General features: G+C 31.6%; 1 long non-coding RNA gene across 1 annotated transcript; it reads right to left on the bottom strand.

The window, feature by feature from the left end:
* Positions 1–535: 535 nt before the first annotated feature.
* Positions 536–3,025, bottom strand: LOC121750689. Its single transcript, XR_006039919.1, has 3 exons — positions 2,855–3,025; positions 1,870–1,975; positions 536–919 (listed from the first exon to the last, which is right to left on the bottom strand). It is a non-coding gene; the product is annotated as an uncharacterized LOC121750689 (long non-coding RNA).
* Positions 3,026–5,914: the final 2,889 nt, after the last annotated feature.

Genomic DNA, 5,914 nt, shown 5'->3' with positions numbered 1-5,914 from the left:
AGTAAAAGAGTGATGTGTTTTGTTAATAAGAGTGAAGTAAAATCAGAATAAGCACTACTAGAAAAATGGTATTTTATGGCACTTGAAAGTGTCAAGAGAAAATAATTATCATGGCACTTTGTCTTTAATGGCACTTTATGCAAGTGTCACTGTGGGTCACGTAGAAATAGGTTGTGTGTAAGGATAGACTCTTTGTTAATGCACGTAAAAGTGCCATGATGATGACGTCTTCTGGCACTTTAAAATGCGGTAAAATGCTTTCTTAGACTACACTAATTTAGTTGATCAGAAATTTACAAAATACCGCCCATAAATATTTATTATTACAATTCAACTCTATATTTCATATACTTTACATTTTACCCTACAAATTTTTATAATTTATATTTTCATCTTTGAATATTTAAAAATTACACTACTTTAATATATACTTTAAATTCTTAATATTAAATTTTTATATTCATATATATGTAATTACATTTTCACTTTCAACACAAAAAAAACCATATTAAACTATATAAATCATCAAACAAAATTTCATAAAGAACTCATCCAAATAAAATGTCAAATTTGAATTAACATAAATCCAAACAAAATTCCATAAACTACTCATCCTAATAAAATGTCAATTTTGAATAACAGAAAGCCCAAATACCTAATGGTCTTCCGCCAAAACCTATGCGATTTGAACGCGCATACTAAACAATAATGTGTTGGCCATCTTCTACTCAAACAATATCGGCACTAAAAATTGTGAAGCCCCAATCTATCCAAAAGTGCATAGCACATTTGCAGACACATTGCTTGTTCTTCAAGATGGCAACACATTCCTTGCTTAGCTGAGGTGGGATCATTGCACAGTACATGTCCCTGTCCAACACTAGTGCTAAAGGGCCGTTGCTATCTCCAATAATCAAAGCTGCAATAATATTAACAAAATGAATTAATACATATATACAAACATCACCATATATAACTCAATCGGCTACAGAGAGACATACAATATAATTGATTATATAAGCCTAGTTAGGAGTATTTACCCAAGGACCTGCTGGCAATATTCAACACAATCTGCCACGTACAAGTTAGCAAGACAGTACAATAACACATGCAAAGAATAAGATAAATAAACTAATTAAGTAAAACAACAAATTATTATATACAGAAAAAATTTGTTGCAAACTTTCTAATAAAATATATAACCAATTAATATGTGAAGGGGTAATGTTCAAACAATACTATTCTAACTGCATTCTTCTCTATTACAATCCTGCAATGCCCTCATTTATCAAGATACTAAGAATATGCACAATGGAAGCCCCAATCTCACATGGCTTCCATACACTAGAAAGTAATGTTACTAATTTAGCACAGAATAATAATTAAAGCAAAGCTGTTTAGAAGCTATTCCTACACGACTATGCCCTATTTTATGGTTCATTGAGCTATTACATGGTCTCTCTGATCTAGTTATGATTCTTGACCAACATGGCCACACCAAATACAGACCAATATTATTTGTAGATTTTCTTTACATTTTCCATGTTGTTAAATGATTAGCTCCAGTTTATGCTAAATTACTACTAATCGATAAACTTATCAGAACTTAATAATGAGCCACTTATTAATCAAACACAAACCTATCATGAAGGGTAAGAGTATTCAAATAGCCATTATTCAAATGAACTAGGAGTTCTCGTGCATAATTAAAATTAATAACATAACATGAACATAGTCATAGTCAACAATGAGAAAACAATGTGAAAGGAATATTTCAACCACGATCAGATTAACCAAACATAAAATAAGAATTCAAAACCACCCAGTCACCATAATACCTAAAAGAGTTCCTAAACAAAACTTACTAACCTTAGTTTGAAAATCATCTCAACATGAAGAGGTCTATCATCCTTGACAGGGTCTTTAAAATTTAGTTTCCTTATTGACATTTTCCCTGAGTATGCAAAGTAATTAACTGCATATACATAGAGTAATTAAATATTTAGTCATTAAAAGCTTAAAGTTTGCCAACAAATGAAGGATATCAATTACGATAATCACTATTGTAAATGAAAATGATTTCCATCAAGAATAGGTGTTAACCTCAACATTGCAACGACACCCTATTCCAAAAGAAATGAAAGCCTAATCAACACTAGTCTTACATGTAGAACACAGTCAGCTGTAGAAGCTAATACAACTTCACTTGAACTAGGGAGTGGGTCAACAAAGAAATTTGCTTTGAGAATCTAATAAAACTTCACTTGACCTAGGGAGTGGGTCAACAAAGAATTTTGCTTTGAAGATTCTTAGTTGTTTTACCCACTATTTATAAAGTTCAATACAAATTTAATCCAGCTTTAATAGATATAAACTAGAAGCTAGTAAATTCAGGCTAAGTGCGTGAGATAAACTATATACAATTAAAAGAGTAAAAAATCAAAGTACAAACCAAAAAGGCATCTTCGAGGGTAAGTTCTACAAACCTGGGGCACCTTTAATATGTAAACACAACCATGAAGAGTTCACCATCTACGGTATACTAAACAAACTTCTAAAATTTTGGCAGAAAAAATAGAAATAAGTAAAAGTAGATAACACCCATGTCCATCTAAGACTCACTGATATTGAAGAATTTAATTAATAGATATCAATGAACTCCCACTCAAATTATGCGTGAATTTTCCCTTCCATTCTTAGATCTAGACAAAATTAATCAATGAATCCTGATTAAAAACGAAATTTCCCGCAAGCACTTAACCGAGAAAATGCATAAAGAAAGACGAACGGTAATTTTCAGAAATATATCCTCCGTAAATGAGATAATTCCTGAATCACATCACAAACACAGAACCTGGAATTTATCCGTAAGCCGCGAATTCTGAGAATTGTATTCTCCGTATTTCTCTGCAATCCTAATTTTAAATGAGAAATGAAACTATCGATGGACTTGGTAGTTTAATGGAAAGGAAATTATGATTGGGGGAGGTTTTGAACCCTATGAGGAATTTGAAGGTGAATCATGAGGGAGGGAAATTGAAATATTGAAATAGTTCTAAACAAGTTAGCACTTTTATTTTCTCTCGACTCACTTACGATTTTGATATTTTTATTTAAATATTATACTATTATTTTTTGTATTAGCTACCTAAGGAAGTGTCACTAAACATGTCTCATTATCGCACTTATTTTGAAATGCAGTATTAGCTAATGCTACAAGTGTGGCAAAAAGCTAATGTATGGATATATAATCTGTACTGGCAGTTTTTAGAAAGTGCCATTAATTTAATGTAGTGAAAGGCTAATTTTCTAGTAGTGAAGAGTGTTGTGTTTTGTAAACAAGAGTGAAGTAAAATCAGAATAAGAGTGATGTGTTTTGTAAACAAGAGTGAAGTAAAAGAGTGATGTGTTTTGTAAACAAGAGTGAAGTAAAATCAGAATAAGAGTGATGTGTTTTGTAAACAAGAGTGAAGTAAAATCAGAATAAGAGTGTTGTGTTTTGTAAACAAGAGTGAAGTAAAATCAGAATAAGAGTGATGTGTTTTGTAAACAATAGTGAAGTAAAATCATGCTAATAGTGATGTGTTTTGTTAACAAGAGTGAAGTAAAATCATGTTAATAGTGATGTGTTTTGTTAACAAGAGTGAAGTAAAATTATGCTAATAGTGATTTGTTTTGCTAACAAGAGTGAAGTAAAATCGTATTATCAAGATATAAACAACGAATTGAGGTCCTTGTGGAGTTGGCAAACAAAATTTAGATGTATGAAAATGATTATGAAATGAGATAATCGTAGCTAAAATTATTCAATCTAATTCAAATTATATTCATATATATTCGTACTTGTTTCAAATTTTGAATGACAAATTATGAACCTTTCCATTCTTATATCGGTGAAATCGAAGCTAATATAGTGGACTACGTACAAATCATTCAATGATATAATTGGCATAATAATTTGATTCAGTTATATCTTTTTATTAACATTTTTCTCTCATTTTCTTCATCCCCTTTGCATCCTTTTATTATATCTTTTCTTTTTCGCCATCAACAATTGCGGACGGCCACTGCATAAGCGGCATCAGCTCTCTCCATTGCTTCGCTGCCTTAACAACATATATCTTCGCAGGCAGGTTGAGGTCTAAATCCCGATGGCTAACAGTGGACCCCACCCCTTACGATGAACTGGTGGCGGCAGCGGCGCCGTCGTAGTGGCGACGCTTGTGCCCTCCCAAGACTTGCCCCGTGGGGAAGCGCTTGTGGCAGATTGCGCACTCGTGGACTCTCTCTCCGGCGCCGGAGGAGGGTGCCGCCAGAGGAGGTGCAAGCTGCTCCGCCACCTCTTTCGTGAGAGAAGGAGAGAGTGTGTGTTTGTGTGTGAGCGTGAATAGTGTGTATATGAAAATATGAGAATAAAGTTGATTTCCTAAAATACCCCATTGCAGTTTTTATTAATTAAAAATGTTTACTTATTTTAATCATTGAATTAAGATAATGAGTGGCTGAGATTTGTTCTCTAGTTATACACTTAAAATTAGTTATATCTTGATCACTATCCTATATATATATATATATATATATATATATATATATATATAGGGGTGCATTATAAAGATAACCCCAAAAGTATCATTCTATGCAATAACTATCATTCTATGCAATAAATCTAACATATATCATTTTATCATTTTATCATTTTATCAGTCAGTCAAAAGTATCATTTTATCAACTCAGAGTATCATTCTATCCGGCAAAACTATCATTCTATGCAATAAACCTAATATAATCGGCACAATACATAATATACAAACCTACAAAGCAGTAAACGTATCATTTTATCAACTCAGAGTATCATTTTTATAAGGTTACTGTCATTTTATCCGCTTAGATTATCATTTTATCAGGTAAAAGTATCATTTTATTAAACAAAAATGTCATTTTATACACCAAAAATACCTATCATTCTATCGGCTGAAAGTATCATTCTATCCGGCAAAACTATCATTCTATCGGCTGAAAGTATCATTCTATCCGGCAAAACTATCATTTTATCAGTTTTATGTCATTTTGTCACGTTAAATTATCGATTTATCAGCTTATATGCAATTTTTTCAGCTAAACTATCATTTTTATAAGGTTACTGTCATTTTATCCGCTTAGATTATCATTTTATCAGGTAAAAGTATCATTTTATTAAACAAAAATGTCATTTTATACACCAAAAATACCTATCATTCTGTCGGCTGAAAGTATCATTCTACCCGGCAAAACTATCATTCTATCGGCTGAAAGTATCATTCTACCCAGCAAAACTATCATTTTATGCAGTAAACCTAACATTTATAAGCTAAAAGTATCATTTTATCAACTCAGAGTATCATTCTATCCGGCAAAACTATCATTCTATGCAATAAACCTATCATTTTATCATTTTATCAGTCAGTCAAGAGTATCATTTTATCAACTCAGAGTATCATTCTATCCGGCAAAACTATCATTCTATGCAATAAACCTATCATTTTATCATTTTATTAGTTAGTCAAAAGTATATTTTATCAACTCAGAGTATCATTCTATCCGACAAAACTATCATTCTATGCAATAAACCTATCATTTTATCAGTCAGTCAAGAGTATCATTTTATCAACTCAGAGTATCATTCTATCCGACAAAACTATCATTCTATGCAATAAACTTATCATTTTATCATTTTATCATTTTACGTGATATTTGGCGAAATTTAGAAATTAAATGAGGGAAATGACAGTTTTACCCCCGTGCTTTTTTTATTAAGTAAATCTAAGTTTGAATCTCAAAACTATCATTCTATGCAATAAACCTATCATTTTATCATTTTACGTGATATTTGGCAAAATTCAGAAATTAAATGAGACAAATGACAGTTTTACCCCCG

This window comes from Salvia splendens, chromosome 10 (genome assembly GCF_004379255.2).
Source record: "Salvia splendens isolate huo1 chromosome 10, SspV2, whole genome shotgun sequence".
NCBI classification, from domain to species: Eukaryota; Viridiplantae; Streptophyta; class Magnoliopsida; order Lamiales; family Lamiaceae; genus Salvia; species Salvia splendens.
The sequence above is the reverse complement of the archived record's forward strand: the minus strand, read 5'-3'. Positions and strand labels throughout refer to the sequence as shown.